The sequence below is a fragment of the Lissotriton vulgaris genome, chromosome 3_1 (assembly GCF_964263255.1).
Source record: "Lissotriton vulgaris chromosome 3_1, aLisVul1.2, whole genome shotgun sequence".
In the NCBI taxonomy this organism is placed as follows: Eukaryota; Metazoa; Chordata; class Amphibia; order Caudata; family Salamandridae; genus Lissotriton; species Lissotriton vulgaris.
Window position 1 is genome coordinate 1,528,847,910 of NC_141689.1, and position 25,345 is coordinate 1,528,873,254.

Here is a 25,345-nt window from a genome sequence, read left to right on the forward strand (position 1 = left end):
CCTTCTTTTTAGGAAATTGAGATTTTTTACTCTGAGCAGGTTCCTTGTCTTTGGACTTGGTGTGCTCTCCTGGGTCTGACCGTCCTCTTCTTTCCGAATTCTGTGGAAGAGATCGAGAGGGACGTGTATCAATACTTTGATATCTATCAGGTTTTTTCAGATTATCCCTATTTCTAAGGTTATATCTTTTCTCAGAGGGCTCCCTCTGGGGAGACTGGCGTTCTCGAATCGGAGTTCTTTCCCTCCGTCGAGGAGACCTTCCTCTGGACTGGAAAACTTTTTCCTTGGGAGTGGATTGTTTATTTCCATCCCAGCTCTTTTTAGGAGTGTTTAAATTATTTTTAATCAATAATTTTTCTGGACTTTCGAGCAGTTGGGGTTTTACTGGTTTCCCACCCAAGCTGTCTCTACCTAATTCTTCATAGCATTTTTCAATGATTTTTGCAAGCTCAACAGGATCTTTAATATCTGTTTCCCTCACCTTCTGGCGAATCGCCACAGATGCTGCTTCTCCTTTTATGTTGGCTAATAATATAGCCGAGACCTGCTTGAAGTCTTTCAGTAATTTCATACCTAGATTTAAAGCGGGCTCTGGACCGAATTCATTTTGAATCTGTTTTAGCACTTCTGGTATAACCGCCATAGACGGAACACCGTGTGTTTTTGTATAAATGGAAGCAAAGACTGTACCCCAAGTGTCGCAGTCCCCCACGTGTGGTGCGATTCCCATAGGAAGGCAGATGGTCAAGATTCTGTGTTTCTCAATAGGGGTAGTATCAGGAAATACTGCCTCTATTTGAGTGATTTTCTGTGCTAACCAGAAAGGAATTTGTTCCCGTTTTACGGGTGTTTTACCAAGACATGACTGTATGTTCTGTGGTGTAATTTTATTTGTGTTCCCCTGGTGAGGGGTCAGCTGGTGTGAAGTAACAGCTGGCTGGACTGTTGCAGTCCGCATTACATATTGGACTAATTGCCTATGTATTTTTATTAATGTGTTTAGCTGTACTAACAGCTCTTCTCTTGACATTCTTACAATGTCAGGATGTGGTGTGTAGCTGGCTAGAACCGGCCACGTTGCTCCTGGTCTACCTAGAGGACCGAGCCTAGTTATGTGATCATTGTGTTTTAGGGCGCCATTAAACCAGAGCAGGTGCTCTTGAAATTTAAGTGGAATTTCAATCTCCTCGAAAGGAGCGTACTCTTCCGGAGGTTTCTCTATTTTGTAATAGTGAAACTCTTGTGTTGTAGCGTTTGCCGCTGGAAAGTTTATCCATGAATAGAATACCTCTGTCTGCCGATACTCGTGAGCCTCTATCACGAAAATTACTGTACCACCTTGAGGTGTCAGTCCGTTTTCTGTAAGTTTTAACGTTATAGATCTTCTTAAGTTGACCGGGATGATTATAGCATCCGGGTCTGTGTATTCGGGACCTTGCTGAGTCGCATCTACTGCGGCCCCAGAGGTTCCGTTGTTTTCTCCTGGCATTGTTAAAATGCAAGGTTTGCAGAGTAGGTCTCCAAGGAGACAAAGATTAGGTGCACAATATTTTGGAACACTGTATCCTTCAACGTTGAATAAACCAGAGCTTTACATAGGAATCTCTTCCTACTAAGGTCGGGCGGATTTTAACCTTTCACCCACTCCAGACGTCTATTGGAGTATTTACGGGAGAAAGGGGTCTGTGTGAAATATGCACGACTGAGTTACTCTACTGTCTTGCGTTAGTTTATCGCCTTACCAAACGTTTGGGCGCCATGTAGTGTAGTTCCTAGTTTCCCACTAGGCCCTGCGCATTGGAATAACATAAACAGTAGTATCGACGTGGAACTGCGGATATTCCAGGCCTCCACTGACTATGCTAAACTTAATTGGGTTGTGTTACCAACTAGCTCAGAGGTCACTGGAAACTTTCTTCTCTGCATAGGAAGTGATCAGCTTCCCTGGCACAGACAAGAAGGGCTTCAGTTTTCCAACAACCGTGCAACATGACAACTTTGCTCCTCAGATCAAGAGTCGATCTCTAGGGTCGTGTGAAACAATAGACATGTATTTCACTCAGTCAGTCTAGTGCAGTTTATTTTCACGAGATGTAGAGAATAGAGAGACGGGCGTTTGTCAATAAAAGGTTAACATTTATTGCATAGTCTTTCTTCTCGTACAAGAGAAATGTATTGCCACAATTGCAATAATTGTTATTATAAAAAGTACGTACAGTAAGATAAGTATTGCGAAATAGAACTGTAAAAGCATTGATATGGTTTCTTAGCCATACAATGGTTTAAAAGTAATAAAACATATATACAGTCATATATACATTAGGCTAACATACTCAACTGGTGCTTCTAACTAAGCCTACCCCAGTGTGCCTGACCTAAGCCTAACACGTGAAAAGGGGAGTAAGTAAGTAGCTTTAAGTTAAGTTGGTTTTGCCAAGGTTTGTTTCAAGAATTCTCGTCTAAGGGTTTAGTCAACACCATACCTCTGAATAGAATGATGGAGGATTGGTATCTCCTTCAGGGGTCTCTCTCGATATCCCAGTCACCCGCGAGGGTAAACCGGAAGCGCCGGGACTGGATTTCTCTGCACGAGAAAGGCAGCGGCTTCTCTTCAGCGCGTCAAGGAAGGAGGGGGGACAGCGTCCGCGGGCAGCTGGAATCTGCTGGATGTCTTTGCAGAGGGACGGCTGTTCAGCTCCTTAAGCGTACTGCACCATAGTTCGCGCTGTAGCGGCGATAATGGTATCAGCAGCTTCACCACCACAGGATAGCAGGCTGCAGCGACAGAGTGCTAGATTTACTAACACGGGGTCTTGCAGGCAGCTGGCATCAGCAACAGTAGCTCTTCTATTGCTTAAGGCAACGTTGGTAATATTTATACCTGACAGGTGCCGGGTTTGACGCAAGTTTGCTGGACATAAGACGTCAATTAAAGATGTCACTAGGAAGTGATAGTTATCAGTTGCTCATTAGAGTTCCATTACTAATCAAAACACAGCAAGCGGGAATTTCCAGGTTTGCGGAGTTTTTATCTTGTTGAAGAACTCGGAGTGTTATCTAGGAATATCAGATAGTGACTACTGCTCTGTCATTGCACTAATTGGTCGCAAAGGAAGTGGCAGAGAGAACTATGCTGGAATGTGGCTCTGTTCGTGTGAGGCCAGAGATGACTTTTCGGAAAATCGCACTTGAACGGTTATGCCAATATAGGGAATAAATGGATTTATAGCCGAATAGGGGCATAAGGTCACAGTATCGATCAGGAACCTAGATAAACACGCAACAATGTCACACATATATGCAAGGAAGAGGAGGGGAAGACAATGTCGCCCCTCTCCAAAACCATCGTAAGGCCCTCCGTCCTGTCTCGCACCGCAACCTGCTCTGTCACGGATGCAGCAAACCACTGTGCCCGACCCGAAACCAGGACACTGAAACTTTTGCGACATTTCGTAACAGAAAATGCCATCCCGGGAGGCCAGACAGGATGCTATTCCCACTCAGTTTCGCCCAATTATGCACAACATGCACGAGAATTTGCATACTGCTAAACGTTTGGAACACCCTTCCATCTCTCCCACATGTCCGTAAATGTGGAGCACATCCCTTTATCCCAGTGCAGTGCTTAAACGACAAGGTCCTGCCAGTATTCCTTCCGCCCTCAGTTTGCCAGCGTAAAACCAGCGACTCTGCCGGAACACAACCAGGTACCTTTGAATGCTTACAACCTCTAATCCGATGCGCTATCCATTGCACCATGAAGCAGCCGACAGCGATGACATACCCCAGTGAGTGCGCGGGCAGTTCGATAACCCATGCATTGCGTCTATTCTGGGAGGCGGGACTGCAATTCCCAACCTGCTCGCTATACCAGCCAATGTGAGGCGGTCACCAACAACCGGGCTACAGAAACTGCAAAAGATCTGGTAACAAGCACGGGGGACGGGTCATGGCCTCTAGCTTGGCGCCGGAACCCGGAGTCCTTCGGTAGGAGCATGGAGAAAAAGAACCTGGGACCAGGGAGATGTACCAGCCCACCCTCGTGGCAAACTGCAGCCCCGGCAATTGCCAGGCGTTGGATGCCATGAATATTATAAAAGAGGGGGGGCTACGACTCACCACCGGGTACAACTCCAGGGAAACACGACCAAATGGCGCCAGGGCACGCCCAGTGAAGTGTGCATTCTGTATCCAGTGACATTTGAGCATGCATACCGTTAAAACAAGTAAAACAAGCGAGGTACCGCAAAGTCAGCCGCGTGTTTACTTTCGCATCGCCATAGATGAGAGAGAAAAAAAAGTGCGTAGGAAGTAATGAAGGAGAGAGTATTAGGCCACCGGTAAAAGATCAAATCCCGGTGGGCATGGCCAAAAGGAGACAAAGCGGCAACAAGGAGGGAATAAGAAGCCTCCTTTACAATGAGAAGCCAGCATTTTGCATGCAAGATGACACAAACCAATCAAAAAGATGGGCAGGCTTCAACTTCGCATCCGAGAGTTTTGGAATCTGTGTTGATTCCAAGAAGCCCTCGAATGACGAGTGCAGCGCATGCGCGCTGCTTTCACCAGCTGAGACCTAAAAGGGGAGCAAAGCACTTTACATGAGCAGAGGCAATCATGTTCTTTGCTTAGCATTATTATATTTTTTTAACTGAAATTAACTCTCGAAGCGGGCGTTTGAACAAGTAAGGCAAAGAATCAATGGCACTGAAGTCAAGAGAATATTCTGCATGCATGCCATTGTCATTGCTTATTTTCCCTGCCCAGAACAGTAAGCCAGTGAAGGCCACTCCACCTTAAACAGGGCAGCACAACTATCGCTGTGACCTGGAGGCCCAGTGGCAGATGACAGTCAAGTCAAGGGTTTCAACTGGTAGAGCCAGCGCAGGCTTCAGCAGTGGAAACCCGTCTCTTGCATTGGATACTGCTGTATTTGCATGGCCAAACACAAGCTGCTCCCTTGTGCTGGCAGAAAAGGCCAGGCTTAGGCACAGCTCATGTGGCATGTGCTTCTTCTTTCTGCCTAAAATGTAGGTCGATCTGACCTTTCTACTCTTGGATCTGTAGGGGACCACAGTATTTTCATTTAAATCAGCAAATTCTATTCTCTTTTTCAATTGATCAATTTAACCTTTTATTAACCCCTTCCATGCTGATGACGAACCCCAGCCGTCATGCACTACGGTGCTCGTGTGCTAATGACAGCTGGGGTTTGTCACGGCCCGCCCCTGTTCGTGTTGTTTACAGCACACCAGGGGAATCGCGGCCGCATGGAAAGGGTTAAATAAAGGACTAATTAGTTAAGTTATGCTTCCACGTCAAATCCAAAATTCCAGTTGGCTGCTTGCAGGTTCTTTTACTAGCTCCTGTTGCAACAAATAGGCTCTGGAATATTGAGCTATATAAATCCAGGGAGAAAAAAAAATGATTTTGAACTGGTTGAAGAAAAACACCAGATAAAATAAATACATAAACAGCCCCAGTTTGAACTGGAATCAACTCTGATTTTCTACGAGGCACGCCAGTATGAGTCCAAAAACATCTAAATGAGTCCAACAGAAACCACTTGCAACCGGTCAGTTGCAATTTGCACCAAGGCACATGAACAAGCCACCAGGAAGATTAGCATATGTGAGCTTCACTAACGAAACTCCAGTAAGTACTTGAAAGAGTAACAGGGAGTAAAAAAAAAAGTGTTTTCTTTCTCTGGTCATGGTGGCTTTTTTTAACAAATCCCCGAGATTAAATCAAACATCTCGCAGAGGACAAAAAACATTGCCAAGCCAACAGGTCTGGCGGTGGCTGTCAGACTTTTGGCTATGTCAATGCTTGTTTTGTAATTGTTTTTGTAAAACCCTGTTGTTGGGAGTGTTGCTGGGCCCTTGATAATATAAAAGAAGAATACACTGGCTGAAATCAAAACTATTTCTGGTCTTAAAAGGGCACATCTTGCTATAGTAGTCCTTGGCCCTTTGTGTGTGGATGTGCTCTTTAAAGAATATCATCACTCACAGTGGAGTTAACGAAGGCTGAAGGGGGCCGACCCCTTGCTCCATGTTCTATGCTGCAATGGTGGAAGAACAAGCAACAGACCAATGGATGAAGACGGATGGCGAAAAGTCCCTATATGAATATTACATATATAATGTTATTAAAAGCAAAATGATTTGGCTAATGCGAGACCTACAAAAGATGGCAGGAGCGCTTGAATTACCCATAACCAGTAGTTGCTTTGATTGCATTCCATTCCATCTTATTTTTTTGGTCACTGTGTAGCATTACAGTGCAACTCACTTCTGGCCCTTGTTGTATCATGCTTTTAAATTGCATGTATAGTTGTTAATATGCATTATACCTTTAACTCCCGTGGGTGAACGAATGTAGAATGTGTACTAGATATGTGTGTTCCAGTTCTCTGGGGAGTTGTTGGCTGTACCAGGAACTGTGAGCTGTTTAACCTGGCGTTCGCCTGCTTTTCCTATATTTATAATTATATACCAATAAATGTATTTTAACTTCCGCATTGCCTTCATCCCTTCACTTCAGCCCTGCAGCAAACTACTTGGCCACGTCTCCTATGAACCGAATTCAAGGGACCCCATAAACACCTTACCTGCGTGATAAACTCCGCTCAGTGCATTTGTAAAGCCCCCTCTCAGTGTCGCGTTGCACAGCCGCGGAGACATGCTTTACGGCTGGCTGGCGCTGCGTGTATCCCTCCGCCAGCCTCACAGGCGGGCGGCTGGAGCGGTAGATAATGGCGCTCAGTCTCAGGGGCCCCAGAGGCAGCCGGCTCGGTGCTCGGAGTCTGGAGCGGTGCTTAAGCAGAGCGCGTCCCGCTAATAGTGCTTGAGAGGCCCGGAATCGATGGCGTGATTGTCTCTTCGTCGGGGGTGACACGAGAACAAGCGCGCTCCTGGCAGCGAGCCCCATAGGGCTGTTACGGTGAGAAATGGGAGAGCTGCAGAGTTTCTGACACCAAGTGTCACCCTGGGAAGTTCTTGTTTGCCACACGTGTCACACAAAAAAAATTTGCTTGTGAGTTTGTCAGTTCACGAATAAAAGGCGTATGAAGCTTTCAGGTAAGTTTCCCATTTATTCGCCGAATAAACAGAAGAAGCAGGAAGATGGTTGTGGTCCTGGACGACACTATAGGGTACAAAGGTGTGAATAGGGTCTCCTGTTTATTCCCCTTAAGGTCCTTCTGTTTAATAGGGTTTAGAGATTACTGTCAAATGTACCGTGTTTATGTAGGCAGGCGTCTCCTTGAATGGTGAGCAATCTCCCTGATTGGCTCAGAGTATTGACGCTTCCCAGGAAATAATCTAGCCATTATTACCAAATCACCCACCGTCCTTGCAACAGTCCTAGCACCACAGTATGTACATGAATATGTACCAAGCTGTTACACCGCACACAGAGTACATGAATACTGAGAAAGGTATGATGCAGCAGCAAGCAGTGGTGAACAGCTCAGAGACCACCAGCACCAAACGACGCAGAGCAGGAGTCACCCATCAGAAACTCAGAAATAATACAGAAGGCAAATATTAGGGTCCAAGTAGCAACACAACAGATAATAGACGAATCCCTGCATCTCCATCCTAGGAGGGAGTCAATTGACAATTGGACACTTCGCCTACTGGTGGGGGAGTGGCCACAGAAAGAACACATGTTATCTAGACAACCATTTTGAATCAACAACTAAATGACAACAGTAGGCCAACCAACCAAGCCAGAGGAAACAAATGGTACAAACAAGACCACTGTATTACAAAGGCGGCAGTAAGAGTTAGAGACATATATAGAGCCCTATCAATCTCAAGGCTAGGCCTCAAGGAGTCCGTAAGGGACTGGGGAACTACAAAGAAACCCAAAGAACCAGAGGTCAACCAATAACCTGGTTGAGCTGGAAACCTAAAGAACCACAGGTACAAAACAGGCCCTGACTTCACCCACCCGACGAGCCAAAGAAACGGACTCAGAAACAATCCTGCCACTGAAAGATGGCGCAGAGGATTCTACTGAATATATGAAAAGGGGTATCTGAAAAGCCCACAGGGCCAAAGCGAGACCCCACACAGGCACATGTGAACGCAGAACAGGCCTGTGATCTGCTAAACTAAAGGTGAGCCGAGGAGGCCAATGGCAGAAGCAAAGAGAAAACTAAGCACGAACTTGGCCCATGACAGAAGCACTGAAGAACACAAAACCAAGGATAAAAACCCTGACACAAAAGGCAAGAACATGCAAGGAACCACACTGTCTGGGATGTGAGCCCTGATAAGAATACCTGGAGGAAATGAGACCAGTGGGTAACACAGGACTACATGACAGAAAGCCAACGGCCCAGACTGAGTAAACCGCCATCACCCAGAAACACCCTCACTGCCAGAACACATGCTGACCAATCGCCAAAGCCCCAGAGAGAAGATAATGCTGTCAATCGCAGTTAAATTAGCCAATGGCTAAAGGATGCTGGCTCACTTCCCCATGCTGTATGCTGTGATTGGGGGAAAAACGTGAATGTTACAACAGTAGACCAATGAATGAAGGGGACTCGCTGAAAGCCTATATACGTGTATTATATATATAATTTTTTGTAAAGTCAAGATGTCTTGGCTAATGCCAGATCTAAAAATGAGAATGTGCTCAAAGCAGTTGGGTCCCCTACATCAAAAGAGATAATTATTTCGCAGACTGCTTCATATCACCTACAACTTGTCCACAAACTTGCACCATTCCTTCGTTGTTGCATTCTGATGACAGTGCTGTTTTTCGAGTGCTTTGGCCCATAAGCAGGATCAAAATAATAAGTTATCACAGCATTAAGTGATGGAGACGGAAGCCTTTCAAGAGCAGGATACAGCCGCACTGGCAAGACAGCGCCCGGAAGTTTGCACTGCTGCTGCTCACAATGTCCTCCATCTCTGTGGCAGAGGGCAACCCCGCTGGTCGTATTCTAGAACATTCTTCAAACGTTATAAAATCAGAAGCTCAACTCTCAAACAATACTTTTGTAAAGACGGACTACAATGAGACTAAATCGCTCAAAAATGGTCATTAGGTCATTAAGTGGACTGTTTTTTGTGCATGTTTTTCAGTGCGTCCTACCACCCGTATTAACATCGAAGGACAATGCAATTGCAATTTGCAATGATAAAATATTGTAATAATATTTTTTTCTACTACCCCTAACGAAAATATGGTCAGCCGTTTGATCAGCGCGGTCACGTAGAATGCTCTTTCTCCAGCATCTTCACCCAGTTACAGCATCTGATGTCCAGATTTCTAGCCCCTAGCGCCCACGCCTGTATTTCAACACTAGTCGACAAAGGGGCATATTACCAATGCAGGCGAAATTAAATTATCACCACTTTTGCGTCCGTTTTCGGCCGAAAACAGCGATAATTTCACCGCCCTATTAGCAAGCTGTCGCTAACATCAGTTAGCGACAGCTTTTAGGTGATAGCGAGCGGTTTGGGGTCGCTTTGCATGTCAGCGATATTTATCGCTAATGACATGCAAAGTGGGCGTACCCAACCTGTTAGCGACTGAAAGCAGTCGCTAACATCGCTATTGCCTATTATCAACGCCGGCGTAGCGATTAAAAAATGTGCGCTGAGCGCGAATATCGCTGAAAACTAACGCCTGCTCAGACCACTTCGTAACCTGTATATCCAATGGGAGTTGGATATTCAGGTTAAAACCTTATTGGCATTAATGCCTGAATATCTCTGGATTCCCAGCGATATTCACGCATTTCGCCGCTATCGCCGGATATTTTATCGCATTGGAGATAAACGCTCCTGATAGCACGTTATCTCTGCGATAAAATCCGGCGATACGCGGCGATAAAAAAATGCAGCTAAGCTTATTTAGAGATAAATATCGCTAGTTGTTGATATGCCCCCCGAAGTCCAGCCCAGCATCGCTGCAGGTTCAAGTTGAAACCATACCCTGGTATTTTAATAGGAATAACGTGATGTTTTAAAAGCTGAGCCAGCCTCCAAAACGGTGAAAGAAATATGTCTCTCTTCAAAAATATTTTTAAACTGTTACTAAACCTTACTGAAAGTGTTTCTAATTTTTGTGCCACAAGATAATGTCTCCTAGCTGACGTCATAATGGTGAATGAGTTCTATAGCTACGTGCAAGGTGAAACACTTGAAACTCAATAGTATCAGTCGATAGTTCTGGTTTGTGTGTCATGCAGAATACACAGTGGTAATGTATTTGTCAAGCCATAGGGCGGCATAGTCTGTGACGGAAAAGTGATTCATCGCTAAAGTTATACAAGAGTATTCAGCTTAACGTTCGACTAATGTAGGACATATGGGTTGGAATGTTTATCTATGGTTGGTGCAGGAGGGGTGACCTTGAGGAACAGAAAACCTATGTTTGTTCCTGCAGAGACTGAAGCTTTTGTAGATGCGAAGTCTACCCCTGAGATTGGAAGTTTGCATCACAATGTGTTTGCACCCACTTAAGTGTATTTGTAGGACTTCATGGATTATTTAAGCACTGGGCTCGCGCTGGTCGAAGTTGACTGACCTGGTTGTGTTGTGACATTTCTTCCTTGAGGTACTTCGCCAAAGGGCATACAAAGCATTTGAAAGTGACCAGATGATTTTGAATTTGACCATGCCACTTATGGATGGCCAATTGAGTCTTCCGTAGTCTGTTCCAGTGTGCCATCTTTCTCACAGTCGAGTGGTGAGCTCAATCGTTGTGTTCTTTACTTTCTGTTGCTGGTCTAAAATGCTGGTAATACGTTTTGTGGTCATTATGGAACCTAATACTATTATATGGTTCATAGGGGGAGAGGAAGAGAGATTCATTGAAACTCTCAAGAGGCTTATTTAAGATGTGAAGTGGGTGGCCTACCAGGTTGCCAGGTTAGCAAAGGCTCTGGCCTCCCCTTCCTTGATGGGGGATCACCCACCAGAGTTAGGGGTCCCTGCCTCTTTAATGAATACAATGGTGGGGGCTCTATTTTATTTATCTATTTATTTTTATTTGAAAGGTTTTATATAGCGCTGGCTAGACCCGGGGGGTTTCAGAGCGCTTTACATGAGAAGAAGCATTCAAAGAAACACAGTTGTTCTGGGTTAACAAAAACAAGCAAGTACATCACACCTTGAATTAACAAGCAATGAAAATGCAATAGGTCTCGCCTTTTATTAAGTTAAAGCCATTTTCTTTGCTATACAATAGCATTAGCAAAGCAAATGGCTTTAACTTAATCAAAGGCAAGACCTATTTTATTTTCAATTTAAGGTCCTCTGCACGGTACACAAGGATCTTTATGGAGGTGGGTCGGTGGAGATCCAGAGGCTGTTCTCCAGGTACTCTCCCACTAGAACACTTAGATCCTCAAACTCGGGCCTTGCTAGCACCCCCAAAATACGTAGAGTGAGGTGGGGGGGGGGCAGAGTCTATTGTACTGTGCATCTAAGCTCTGGAACCAAATGCCATCCACCTTGGGGCTCCAACCCAATCGGATGATCTTCAGGAAATCGTTGAAGACTTCGCTGTTCCTGTCAAACTAAACTTCTGAGTCTACAGCACAGTCTCCCTGCGCATACACTTAGCGCCAAGACGCCACGGCATTTGAGCGCTCTAGAAATAACTATCCTATCCTATGCTATTCTATGCCCCTATGGGGTCAATCAGCTTCCAAATGAGTGAGTAGGTTTTAAAATGGGAAGTAGTCGGGCCCATTGGATACAGTTTCGTCTGTAGGACCTGGTATCCTGAGTTCAAATCCCAGCTTCCCCACTTAACCAAAATGTGTTATCTGACACAAATCACTGTGGATCTGAGGACCTGATTTCCAAAGGGCGTCTGCCCACATGGCAGAGTCTCCGAGCCCCGGGCGGAATCTATGCTGTGAGAATTCTCATTGGGGGTCTCCACCACCAGTGTAGGGCCCCTTTGTGACTCAGGCTCTGAGTCACAATAGTTTTTGCGGTTTCACCAGTAACAGCAAAAGTTTTAGTTTGTATTCAGAGTTCTAAGAGAAAGTTTTGGAGTTTTTTGACTTCTTATTCCACACACAATTGGGAGAAATCACCAAGTCGATGCACTTTCTTTTTTTTTTATTTCAAAATACTTTAGTGATTTTCACAAGGTATACAGAAGCATATAGCGGGGTAAGCATAAGGTATCCAAGGTAAAGTTTTACAAATGTATTCATAGAGTGAGGGTAATGCGCCTTTATGGATAACAACAAGTCGATGCACTTTCATAGTCATGAATTCAGATTATAGATTTGAATATAGTGGTTCCCACTATAGGCTATGAGGCGACAGCGTGGCCATTGGAAATGGACAAAACATACACAAAATTGTAATTTTGTGAGTAGCCACACACATTAGCAGTGTTTTTCACCCTATCTTGACCCTTAATCCCGCTTATGAAACTTGTTTGACTAAAGGTAAAAATAGGGTGGGCAGGGTCCCATCAACCTTCTATACGCCCTGCAGTGTGGAAGATTTCTCAACCTGGAAAAATAGTTTGCACCTGCTGAAATAAACCTGTTTTCATGTATGTATACGTTGCATAGGAGTAAGTATGAGGGACTGGGTCTATGTGTGACTTGTGCAGATTTAACCACTTACTTCGGAGTCTCTTTGTGAAGCCACGCATGTGTGGAAAGATTCTCAGACTGTAGACATACGGTGACGTGTCCCAGACTTACACACAGTTTGGTGAATCTGTCCATTTTCACTGTGTGCTTCAGTTCTCTTTACCATTGAACGTTGCAAATGCTTTGGAACAGGCTAACTCCTAGCATTAGGTACTGTGTGTAAACTGCTCCTCTAAAATCAGTAGAATGAGCATTTTGGTTTTAAATGTCCGTTCAAGAAGTTACCTCAAGACACAGTAACTTTTCATAAGGTAGAGCCCAGGCTCTGTCCAAACCGAGCGTGCCTACCTCTGCCCCTTCAAACACATTGGCTCAAACCTATTGTGCTAATATTGTGCATAAAGCGCCTTTGAAGCCAATTCTAAGCACTTCTCACAAATCCGACTTTCAAATTCACGGGGGTAAAGAGACTGATCAAACGTCACAAAGTGAGTGTCAAGCGGCAAAGCGCGAGCCTTCATTCTAGCTGTGAGCCGCAAATGCCCGCCAAGAGCCGTGAGGAGATAGCAACCCCATAAGATAGTAGGGAGGAGGGAGCACCCTCAAGGCGCCCAACACCACTCTTGGTCCACGGCCGCACCCCCATGACCATACCAGCGGGCCGTGCCCGACCATGCTGCTTCCCCGGCAACACACACACCACCAGGCCAAAGGGCTCTGGAAAACACGGGCCCGAAACCCCACACCCAGCACACAACCCATGCGACCAGGCTCTAACACAAGGTCGGAGCCACAGACCAAAGGTGAAAGACCTGGGGGTGGGGGAGCGAACTTGCCAACACTCACGGAAAGTGAAAATATAAGCAAAATATTAGCACAAACAGGTCCAGTCCACGATGGAAGGGAGCTCCTACCAAAGCAGTCAAAGAGAGAACAGACGAGAAAGCCAATGGAAGATGGCCACCTGAGTGGTGGCAAAACCATGCAGAGGCCAATAGTTTGGCCTGCCCTCCTCTGTGGTCCCACCCGTATCCGGCACAAACTGAGACACCCTTTTGCCGTTATGCAATCCTGCTAACAGAGTATAACGACAAAGTATAGACCCATGCATGTAAGAAAAGCACTCCGTGGCACAACTGGGCACAAGAGGAAAAGGCCTAAACAACTCCCAAAACCAAAGATGGTGACCAGTGCACCCTCAACACACCCGGGCTCTTCCGCCCACACACCCCGATCTCAAGTCGCCGGATGACACATCCTGGAAAACCTAAATGATCAATGTCACAAATTTATGCAAGGAAGAGGAGGGGAAGCCAGTGTCCCCCCTCTCCAAAACCATCGTAAGGCCCTCTGTCCTGTCTCGCACCGCAACCTGCTCTGTCACGGATGCAGCCAACCACTGTTCCCGACCCGAAACCAGGACACCAAAACTTTTGCAACATTTTGTAACAGAAAACGCCACCCCCGGGAGGCCAGACACCCGTCCCCTCCTCCCACTCAGTTCCGCCCGATTATGCGCAAAAGGCACAAGAATTTGCATACTGCTAAACGTTTGGAATGCCCTTCCGTCTCTCCCACATGTACGTAAATGTGGAGCACATCCCTTTATCTCAGTGCAGCGCTTAAACGACAAGCCCCTGCCAGTATTTCTTCCGCCCTCAGTTTGCCAGCGTAAAACCAGCGACTCTGCCGGAACACGACCAGGTACCCTTGAATGATTACAACCTCTAATCCGCTGCGCTATCCATTGCACCATGGAGCCGCCGACAGCGATGACATACCCCAGTGAGTGCGTGGGCAGTTCGATACTAATAGGCTGAATTCCCGGTGATAACCCATGCATTGCGCATATTCTAGGAGGCGGGACTACAATTCTCGACCTCCTTGCTATACCAGCCAATGCAAGGCGGCCACCAACAACCGGGCTACAGAAACTGCAGAAGATCTGGTAACAAGCCCGGGGGACGGGCCATGGCCTCTAGCTTGGCGCCGGAACCCAGAGTCCCCCGGTAGGAGCACAGCGAAAAAGAACCCGGAACCAGGGAGCTGTACCAGCCCGCCCTCGTGGCAGACCGCAGCCCTGGCAATTGCCAGACATTGGATGCCATGTATATTATAAAAGGGGGGGTTACGACTCACCACAGGGTACAACCCCAGGGAAACATGACCAAATGGCGTCAGGGCACGCCCAGTGAAGTGTGCATTCTGTATCAGTGACATCTGAACATACATACCGTTAAAACAAGTAAAACAAGAGCGGTACCGCAAAGTTAGTCATGTGTTTACTTTCACATAGCCAGAGCTGAGAGAGAAAAAAAGTGCGTAGGGAGCAACGAAGGAGAGAGTGTCACGCCGCCGGTAAAAGATCAAATCCCGATGGGCGTGGCCAAAAGGAGACAAGGCGGCAACAAGGAGGGACTAAGAAGCCTCCTTTACAATGAGAAGCCAGCGTTTTGCATGCAAGATGACGCAAACCAATCAAAAAGAAGGGGTGGGCTTCAACTCCGCCTCAGAGTTTTGGAATCTGTATTGATTACAAGAAGCTCTCGTATGACGAGAGCAGCGCATGCGCGCTGCTTTCGCCAGCCGAGACCTAAAAAGGGGCAAAAAGCACTTTACATGAACAGAGGCAATCATGTTCTTTGCTTAGCATTATTATTTTTTTTTTTACTGAAATTAACTCTCGAAGCGGGCGTTTGAACAAGTAAGGCAAAGACTCAATGGCACTGAAGTCCATAGAATATTCTGCCTGCATGCCATTGTCATTGCTTGTTTTCCTTGCCCAGAACAGTAATGTCTTGGGAGGCTGTCCATGGCAGGAAAATCCAGTGAAAGCCACTCCACCTTAAACAGGGCAGCACAACTATAGCTGTGACCTGGAGGCCCAGTGGCGGATGACAGTCAAGTCAAGGGTTTCAACTGGTAGAGCCAGCGCAGGATTTCAGCTGTGGACACCCTTCAGTCCCCTCACTTCAAAATGGCTAGTGAAACTCCTGGCTGGTAGAAGGGGCTTCCCTGTTTGTGTTCAGTCTTTTTTGTCATATTCTGGAATGACAGTGGCGGCCGGCACAGATTGGGATGGCGAGGCGGGGGAGCGGGGGAATGTAAAAAAAACGTATTTTATCTCCGTCAATCCTCCGTGTTAGACTTGGGCCGAAACATGAAACAGGAAGCACCCAGGAAGCACCCAGGCTCGACTGACCAGCGTTGCGATTGGTCTGAGCACTGTGGTTCGGCGCTCAGACGGGAACTTGGGGCCTGGGCATGTTCTCCACCCAAACATACAAAGTGCGCATGACTGTTTAGCCGGCCCGAGAGGGCCGGCAAACATATAGGCACACTTGGAATGGGCAAAACACTCCTTCCCTGCCCTTCTCTGAGAGCAGAGTAGCCACGGCCGCAAATCAACATGAACAAATAAAGTGGGGTGACGCTCCGCCTTAGCGGAGGAGACACCACGGTTGCGTGATTCCTGAGGGGCATAGACCTTTAGAAATAGATTTGCATATTCTCAGTATTGAAAGGAAAGCTCAGATTTTGTTTTCAATGAAGTTTTACAACGAGAAATGTGATTGATGAATAGGATGTGCGAGAAGGAAGAGCATCTTTGAACTCTGCATGCAACAAATACTGAACAAGATGCAAAGTATGACCTGTTGAGGCTAAAATAGAAAGGTTTGAACCGGTTGAGGGTCCACTAGGTGAAACACTTAGTCAATGAGGATAAATATGGACGATGTTACCTAGGCTGAGAAGTCAAGGAGCACTAGCACAGTGGTAGAATTAGAATCAGCATTCATTTTAGCCAGGATGTTGCACAAAATCATGGTTTCAGTGGCATGTCTGCAATGCATTGGCAAATCATATTCTTGTGTAACCTATCCTGTATCCGAAGGACGCTCTTATATCCATTATCAGAGATACTGTCTATTTTTTAGATAAGGATTCACTAACATTTTTTAATTAATGATACACTTTTAATGTCCTGTTTCACACTTTCCCATATATTGTTAGAATACTTCTTGAAAAAGAAATTTAATGAACCTGTATCTCATGTTAAAGTCTACTGGGGCATTAAGATATCGTTGTAGCTTCTACTCTGTTGCACCTAGAAGATTTGCTACCCATCAACAATTTTTACTGCTTCAGTACATGTTTACTGTAAGTAAGCTTTGAATGATGCCTTGTCGGCCAAGACGGCCTGTAACCTATTTATTATTAAAACAGGTTAATAAGAAAGTTGTGCTTTCAGGGTATGACCTACCTGGTGGACGTCTACCACAAGAAAGGTGATCACATTTATGATTGAATTTAGTGTAACGATTCACTGACAAATCTTTCACAAAATGTCATTTTTTTATCGTTAGATATTCTCTCCATCAGCCCAAGAGCTATAACGGGTAGAGTTTTCGGAACTAGTCCTACCATTTTCCAAGTTGATGATAAACATTTTGTCTTAATATTTTGTAAGCAGCAGTGGCGGCTCCTCCGCGAAGGCAGAGGAGCATCACCCCACTGCTGCAAAGCAATTAAAGAAAGAACAAATTCAATGATAATAACTCAAGATTATTATCATTGTATTTGTTCCTGCTGCACAGCTTTTCGGGCATGCGGTGCTGCTCTGCTCTCAGATCAGGAGAGGAGTGGTTTGCCCACTCCTAAGTGCACATGACTGTTTGGCCGGCCTTCTCGGGCCGCCCAAACCAGTCATGCGCACTTTGTACTTTCTCCATGCAGGCTGGATTACAGACTGAGTGGAGAACATGCCTAAGCCCCCATTCCCAGCCTTAGCACCGATCCATGGTGCTCAGACCACTCACAACGCTGCATTGCAGCGCTGTGATTGACTTCGGGGAGGGAGCCTGGCTGCTTCCTGTTCTAGCCCCGGGGAGGAGAGACTGAGATGGCGCGGAAGAGAGCGCGAGCAGGTACGTTTTCTTCATTTTTTTTTTTACATCCCCTGATCAGCCCGACCTCTCTCCCCTGGCCCGCCCCGCCACTCCCAATCTGTGCCGGCTGCTACTGGTCAGCAGAACAAAGGTATTTCAGCTGTAGACACTCTGCACCCTTACAGCCGATTAGACCATAGTCGCATTACGTACACATCTTCAGCATCTATCTTCACAGAGCATACTAAAGCTTTAACAAACACGGACAAACCCAATAGGTTTGCTATGCTTGCGTAGAGAGGCACAAAACTTCAGGCACCTACACATGCAGAGCACTCCTTCATGAACATATCGATACAAACCAACATAAAGATATATACGGTTCATGCGAACAAGCAAATGTATAGATACATATGCTGCATGTAGTCTGACATAGGTACATGTTAATATAGCTCCTTTTCTGTCAAAAGCGCCTAGAGACCTGACGGTGAGTTGGTGCTATACAAGCTGTAGATAACAATAACAATACAGATTCACAGACCTACTGGTAGGTTTGCAGACAGACCAATAAACACATAGGCTTCCAGAGACCAACAGATGTGCTGACATTCACACCATATATGCGAACAGGCTAGCAAACATACAGGCACCAATCTGCCTTGGCCAACAGATTTACAACCATTTGTATGTACAAACCTACAGTCATGCAAAGCCCTATTTAGTAAGAAGTATAAGGTGATGTACATCAAGGAAGCACAGTGTGGTGTGCATTGAAAAGCACCGGAAGATGTGCAGCAGATGAGCTCAGACTGAGGAGCATCAGAAAAGCACAGGTGGCATGCTCGAAGGAAGCATGGAGTTATATAGCTTTGGGGAGCACTGGGTGGTGTGCCTCAGGGGAGCATTAAGTGTTGTGTATCAAGTGGGCATTGAGAGCTTTTTGTGAGGAGAGCACAGATTCATGTGCAGCAGGGGACAAAAGGACATCGTTTCAGTGCAATAAAACCAAGGAAATCTGTAGCATTTGTGATTACACCTCAATCTGTGAAATGTTTACTTTACCAGGTTTACTTTTTTTCTTACACAAAACATACATTTTGGGCTTACCTTGTTGTCAATTTCACTTATATTTATGTTCATTTTGTTTTTAAATGACGTATTTTTCCATCGACATTTTACAATGGTATAAATGAAATAGCAAATTTGCTACATGAAACGTTTTATTAACTATTCTGGCAAATGTTTCAATTTTGTTTTTACATTCCCATTTAGACAAGAAGGGCACATGCAATAAATTGTACTAATGGGCTGTTCAAGTAAATAACAGTGATACGCTGAAGCATGTCGACATTGAGGAATTGCTTATCAGGCTGTTCAATAGTAATATGCAAATTGAGAATGACAATAAATTATCAACTCGAGAATGGATTCCATGAGGCCAGAATCCATGTTCACAATGAAACGACAGGTGGCTTTTTTGCACGGTACAGCAGATAGACTACAATACTGAGTTATCCACGCGCAAATCCTGCAATCCCTCACAGCTGTCCAAGGCGTAGACTTTTATTCACATTATTCATATAAATCTAAACAACCACTACGGGCTTGGATTAAGTATTACTTGGATATATATCAATATTTATAGCAACAGATTTTGCCACATACAGAAATCAAAGGCAGTAAGAAAATTAGGCATAACTTTATAATTGATTTCAGCTTTGCGATACCCATGTACTTATATTTGTTGGCCGACTCGGTCGACCCACTCAGCTGTGCACATTGTGCCAGCAGGCCACAACGCGCTACAGCAAACATTGCATTACTTGAAATATAGGGCACTGCATAGCGCACCGGCCCACCAAGGTACCTGAACACAGGCATCCTCCCAAATAGTCCACACAGTTCATACGTTTGCGGGATAGGGCAGGGCAAGACCACCGTCAGGTCAGTCCTGTTACCTGCGCCTACCCTCGGCAGTAGAGTCCAGGACCACCTGCAGGTCAGTCCCCTCACCACCTATACAATGGAAATGTACATTGGAAAGGCAGGGAGGGGACTGACCTGCTGGTGGTCCTGGACTCTACTGCCAAGGATAGGCAAAGGGTTAGGACTGACCTGCCGGTGGTCCTGCTACTGCCTTATCCCGCAACATATGGACTGTGTGGACTATTTGAAAGGAGGCCTGTGGTCAGGTACTTCGGTGGGCCGGAGAGCTATGCAGTGCACTCTATTCAAGTAATGCAATGTTGGCTGTATCGCGTTGGGGCCTGCCGGCACAAGGTGCGCAGTTGAGTGGATCGGCCGCTTCGGCCAACAAATTTAAGTACATGTGCAAGGCTAAGCTGAAATCTATTACAATGATGTGTCTAATTTCCTTACTGCATTTGACATATGGAGATTGCAAAGTCTGTTGCTGCAAATGTGATATTTATCCAAATAATGCTTTACTCGTTTTCTCCCGTAGTGGTTGTGTAGATTTATATGGTTAATGTGAATAAAAGTCTAAGCCTTGACAACACAACCGATTCCGGTCATTCTTGGCCTCAAAGAAGCTGGGAAGTGTAAGAAGAGTGAGAGAGCGAGTGTTTCCTTGTGCGCGTACTATGCAAACTAATATATTATGGTTAACAGGTAGGCCACCTGTTAACCATAATTATGACTTTGCAGTGGTGGTGACTTTTAGTCATGTGTTAGCACAAGTTTCCTAAATCAACTCCCAATCATATGACTGGACTTTCTGGAAAGGGCGGCCCAATTCATCTGCAACCATGTTGGTCAAGTTCTATTATTCATGTCCTCGCCCTAACTGCTCGTAATAATGGCAATCTTCAGCTCCATGTTCAAAGCCTTTTTCCAAGTTTCTACATCCAGATGGGGCCAGAATCAAATACAGCAATTGAGATTGGGCCCATGCAGGACTATCGCCCAAAATATGGAAGGAATTCCGCATTGAGGAACTTGTTTAATGAACATTTTTAGGTCGCGTACAGGACGATCTTTTCAGGACATACAACAAGTCACCTCCATCCTTCTTTGTAAGGCACTGTGCAGGACACAAAATCTGAAATTATCCCTTGTCAAAAGTAAGGAGTTCATGGATGCCAATTCTTAACACTTTTAAGCTTCTCTGCATTCTTCTCCCATTCTGCATCTACTAATAGTAGAAGAATACAAAGCAGAAACAAGAACTTCATGGAGTAGAGTTGAGGTCAATGCTGTAGGCATTTCAGTGTAAGGCCACATTTTGATCAGCTAGTTAGCCCTCCTCGGCTGAAATAATGTTCCCCTTCAATATGCTTACCGCCTGACCTTACCCGTAGTAATAGAAGTGGCAGTGCTTAATTACGCAGAAATGTATCTGATGAAATTTCTAAATAAACAGGAAGCAGAAGTACCATTGCATCACTAAAACATCACAGTTCAATGTAAGTTTCATATATGTATTATTGCCTGGACACCCTTGAGTACCTGGCATTTCAGTTCAATGGAATATCCTGAAGGCACCATGGCACGCAGCACTACTGATCACACGAGCTGGGCTGGTAGAAAGCAAGCAGCTAGCCACCTCTTACTCTTCCTTACAAAGGGATGGACAACCAGGAGAACGTTGCACCACGATTGCTGAGCTGCACCTGACCTAAAAGGTGAAAAGTCAGAATTGTATGTCAATAAGATATTAGTATGAGACAACAACTAGAAAACAGGTACAAACAAGTCACATACAGCAATTTATCCTACCACATCAAGAGGCAAAACAGTCAGTGCTGAATTTGTATCGATGGTTGCAGGTGGTGGACACCAGCACTTATTTTTGGAGAAATGGACACATTTGTTCATCATCAGAATGTTACCCAGAGAAAGAAGGAAAAAGGAGGAAAAGGGGAAAGAAGAAGGAAGAGAAAGGAAAAGAGTGACAAAAGCAGAAACAAGGATGATAAAGAACACGCAAAAGTGAGAAAAAGACAGGGTTAGTGTAGGGGGGTGGATGCATGAGGTGGAGTGAAGATTAGGCTTTCTTGATATTCAGTCAGCATTCTTAACAATCGGCAGCGCCAGCGTTGGACTTCTCAGGACAAGTTTGACCCTTGCACTTTTTTAATATTTTCTACAAAATTAAGTATGAGAATTTTTTACGAAGTATGTTGTCACTTACACGCAGCAACTGCCCATGCAGGCAAGAGAGGTGGGGCGGTGGGGGGGATTTTGACTGACAACGAGAAGGGAAAATTAAATATTTATTTAATTTACCCTCTTTGTCGTCTGTCGAAATCCTCCCTCGCCCCACCGCTCTTACCTGCACGGGCCGCGGCTGCTTACACGGTGCACTGGGGTCGACTTTAGACAAGTCACTGCTGAGTTCAATTAAACTATCCTTCTGGAAAGTTCCAGAAGACAGCCCGTATAGCACATTCTCACTTCCCAGACAAAGGCATTCCAAGAGCTTTTTCAGTATTTTCTAAATCCATTAATATCCACTTCAGCCAAAGCAACACAAATATCGTTAATAGTTTTCAATCTGTTTTAATGGTTTTTGTGCATGAACTTTTGGGGGCTTATTTACAAGTCCTTTGCATCAACGGTACATCACTTTTTCCCATATTAAAAGTGACGCAATGGTAGCGCAAGGGGCTTATAAATAAGTGCAAACTGCAGACAGGTCAGATGGAGATGACCTGGAACTAGTTCCTAGGAACTGTTGATCCTCACCCAGTGGCATTATGTAAGTTGTTGACACATTTCTGACTGCAGTTCAGGTGACATACCCCTTTTGCCCTTCATACATCCTGGAGTTCGTAATTACAGGTGTGTGTAGGCTGGTGAGGTGAGACGGACCCCCATTAAAACTGGTCTCAAAAGATCCCTGCACTCCCCGCGGGTGACCTCAGTGTGTTTATCTGCTCACCATGCTGAAAAGAGATCTAATCAATATGTGCACAATGGCCTGCCAACAAAAGGTGGACAAGCCCACACTTGTTCTAAACAATGATGCCACACAGTCCATCTCATGATAATGCAAGCACCCACATCCTGTTAAATAATTAACACAGCATGCACAGAGTGAAAGACAGTCATGGTGGGATGTGTGGGTACGAGAGGACATCTCCGGTATATGAACCTCACTGCGCAACAACTAAAGATTGTAAGTCACGCTGATTTGCTCAATCAGCAGATTTACGAAGTTTCTTTTCCATCCCTCGTGGACCAAGTGTTACCCTATTGACATCGAAATGTTCTTAGTTATTTTTCTCTTTCTGGCCTCAGCATTTTTATTTCACGTGGGTTTCTTGCCAACCAGTCACCTGAGATGTGAGCTACAGACACTTTGGATCGCAGTAAGTTACAAGGAGGTTTGATTGAGGTTTGAGAATCCCTGTTGCTTCTCTCCCCTTTGGTATTTCGCTGCTGGAAACTTGTTTCAAAAGCATTACGTATACTTAGACTGGGCTTTGGGGTAGCCCCTTGCAAATGACTGGATGGCTTTGTTGTCTTGGTCAGGCCTCTGCTCTTGGCCCAATGTCATTCTTCTTTATTCTTGTGTTTGTCCCACCCAGGAGCATGTCGGTCTCAGAATGTTTAGATTGGAAGAGTTTGAACCTTTGACTGCTGACTTGAGAAAACTCTTTTTTTCCTGTCAACACTAGATGGGAGTTCATTTATCCCCTTGTTCCTCCTTCATCTCTGCCTCCTGCTTCTCATTTTTAACTTCCAACATAAGGTCTCTGTTACCAGATACCTGAGAGCCTAGCCGGTCACTATAATTCCATTCACAACGCTCAATGGGGTTGGTCTGGAAGGTATAGTAGATGGAAAAAGAGAAAATTGCTCTTTTTCTTGGTGTCCCCTCACTCACCAGGGTTGCCCCATGGTGACATGCTTCATCATTGGGGCCATCCCAGTCCTCTACGGCTGGGGCGTGCTGCGACTTGCGAATTACGTAGGAGCACTTATAATTGACTATGTGTGGTGCGGGTGTGATAGTGGAGTGGACTAAGTGATATGTTTAAAAATACCTGCCCAGTAAGCTTTCAATAAACTTTATTCCTGCTTTTAGGTGGTAACATTAAAAATGGGGTGGAAAAATAGGGTCCCTAAAAGTAATGTGTTAAGATGTACCTATCAACTCCTGTCAACATGTTTCGTGCATACCCCAAGCACTTCTTCGGGACTACACAGGGACCAGCCCTGTGTACGCCACTCCTTAGCTCTGCTGTAAGTTACTTTAAGTAAATAATGCTGCAAACGATAATTAGTGCATGCATGAGTACCTACGTATTCATTTGAATCACGAGGTTCATGTAGTGGGACCTAACTGTGCCCCATGGACTCGGAGGGGTTCAGTATCCCAGCAATTTGCTCACAGGATACCTCCCTCATCTAAACACCTACTAGCGTCTCTCCGGTCCGAATGCAGAGCTAAGGAGTGGCATACACAGGGCTGGTCCCTGTGTAGTCCCGAAGAAGTGCTTGGGGTATGCACGAAACATGTTGACAGGAGTTGATAGGTACACCTTAACACATTACGTTTAGGCACCCTATTTTTCCACCCCATTTTTAATGTTACCACCTAGAAGCAGGAATAAAGTTTATTGAAAGCTTACTGGGCAGGTATTTTTAAACATATCACTTAGTCCACTCCACTATCACACCCGCACCACACATAGTCAATTATAGGTGCTCCTACGTAATTCGCAAGTCGCAGCACGCCCTAGCCCGTAGAGGACTGGGATGGCCCCAATGATGAAGCATGTCACCATGGGGCAACCCTGGTGAGTGAGGGGACACCAAGAAAAAGAGAAATTTTCTCTTTTTCCATCTACTATACCTTCCAGACCAACCCCATTGAGCGTTGTGAATGGAATTATAGTGACCGGCTAGGCTCTCAGGTATCTGGTAACAGAGACCTTATGTTGAATGCAGTACTTGGAGGGTGAGCCTGAGCCTTCTTCCTCCCTCTAACTCCCTTCTCTTTTTGTATTAATCTCATTTTTAACTCCCACCTCCCTCTGTTGAGCCCTCATTCCTCTTTTTTTAATCCAGCACCCCGCACACTCTCCATTTTTTACTCTCACACTCTCCCTGTCCTATGCTGGGCTACTGATCCTGGTGCTACCTGCTTCTCCAGCCTGTTTAGAATGTTTTTCTTACAGGGCCTGACAGCCACAAAGTCCTGCCTTGTCTCTTGCTATATTTTTGGCGCCCCTGCACACTTTCATTATTTACATTTATGTACCTTTCAAAAATGGCCATGTTGGAATGCCCACATGCATGCGTTCACACACATCACGACACAGGCACATGCAGGCAAATACATGAGCAGTCAGCTTGGAATGGCTTTTTTTATGCAAACCATTTGAAGATGGATGCTCATAGGCAAGCGTTTGTGGAGCCCTTGTAGCCATTTGACATTAGCTAATGCGATGGAAATAAGCAATGGTAAAGCCTATAGATTGGTCGTTTACTGCAAATATCTATTGGTTTTGTCAGTGCTTCACTTTGCTTATTATTTTTGTTGCTGTACAGCAAGAGATGCAGCGTGTGAACGTTCCATAAAACAAAATGGGTAGCCTACAAACTCAACCCTTACAGTAGAAAATGGTTTCCCAGCTACAGTTGCCATCTCAGTAATGTTGACACTGCCCAACCTCACCAACACACCATTTTACATGATATCTTCCCAGGTGCCCTCAATATCTGAGAGGCCCCCCACTAGTAAAAAATAAGAACCCAATCTGGATCCCTACGATCTTGGCAATGTATCCACCATCTATTCCTAAGAAAATGAATTAAGAAAAGTTATCACCAACTAGCTACATAACCAAAGCAGGTACAACGCCCTTTCATAGACCTTTCAATTTGGTATCAG

The 25,345-nt window shown here is 45.3% G+C and overlaps 1 protein-coding gene across 1 annotated transcript in view; it reads right to left on the bottom strand.

Annotated features, from left to right (window-relative positions):
* Window positions 1-25,345, bottom strand: part of SGMS2 (sphingomyelin synthase 2) — a 330,113-nt gene that overhangs the window by 231,929 nt on the left and 72,839 nt on the right. Inside the window, exon 2 of the mRNA XM_086962017.1 lies at window positions 20,950-21,118. The gene's annotated coding sequence lies outside the window, so the exon portion shown is untranslated. The remainder of the gene's footprint in view (window positions 1-20,949; window positions 21,119-25,345) is intronic.